We start from the raw sequence: 1,302 nt of genomic DNA, 5'->3' as shown, positions 1-1,302 counted from the left end.
GAAACAACCAAGATGCCCATCACCTGAGGAATGGTTGAAAAAGATGTGGTATTTTTACACAATGGAGTATTATTCAGCTATTAAGAATGATAAACTGGGAGCCTTTATATTGAAGTGGATGACACTTGAACATATACTCATAAGTGAAATAAACCAGACACACATGTGTAAATATCATATAGTTTCCCTAGTATAAGAACTCAAAAGAAGAAATACAAATAGAAAGGTATAAGATTAACTGGCATGAGTCCACCTCTTCTCAGATTGACTTCTCATCAGATCTCATTAAACCCTCTGTAACCTCCAAATAAACACAATAACATGATAGTAGTTCCACTCAGACAACTGTTTTGTCTGCAACCAACATGTGACAGTCACTTCACCAAAGTCACAGCTATCCCATCATTGTTTAAAAGTCCAAGTCCAAAAAATCTCTTCTAAGACTCACTGCATCTTAATGATGTACTCGTGTACAACTGTAAAAACAAACTACATATTTGCAATATACCATGGTCATAGTACAGGGTAAAAATTCCCATCCTAAAAAAGAGGAATAAAAGTGTAGAAAAGAAAAGGACAAAAGCAAGACCAAAACCCAGAAAGTAAAACATTGATTTCTATAGCTCTGTGTTTTGGATTTGGAGAACCTGGTGGTGAGATATGACTTTTACCGGCATGGAACAACAGTCCTGTGGGGGGACCTCTCCCTATGTGGCAGGCAGGAATTTTTTACAGTATATCCATGTCAGCCTGCTATGTGAGTGTCCGTAGTTCTGATGTGACTCTGTAACATAAATCATGCCTAAACAAACTGTAAAATGTCCATGTATCCCCACATAAGGGAGATAGAACCAGCACTCAACCTTTACATGTGAATCCTCTGGGTCAGGGGCTTCAGGAATAAAGCTGCTTCCTGGGGGGAAAGGCTCGCCATCCTGTCTCTCTATGGGAGGATCCTGCAGCAGCCCTATGTCTCAAGTCGAGGCTGCTGTGACAACTGAGAGTGGTATAGTCAGCCCCAGGAAGTCAGTTCTCTGGACTACCCTTCTGGGCAAGACTCCTGGGGCTCTCTCCCCAACCAAAGGTTTATATTTTTGTACATGCAGCTTTTGATGGGTAGATTCTGACTGAGTTCTTAGATACCCTCAAGGCATCTTTCCTCTTTTCCCTATACAAATTAGTTGTTTAGATTATCAGATATGCATAATATAAAAGAAATTAAAAAGAAAAAATTTAAGCCTTAATTGCTTTCAATAAATCGGTAGAAATCAGCAGTACAGTTATCTAAGCTGTCCGGTATAT

This window comes from Octodon degus, unplaced genomic scaffold, assembly GCF_000260255.1.
Source record: "Octodon degus isolate 3935 unplaced genomic scaffold, OctDeg1.0 scaffold00096, whole genome shotgun sequence".
NCBI lineage: Eukaryota > Metazoa > Chordata > Mammalia > Rodentia > Octodontidae > Octodon > Octodon degus.
Note: the sequence above shows the minus strand (reverse complement) of the source record.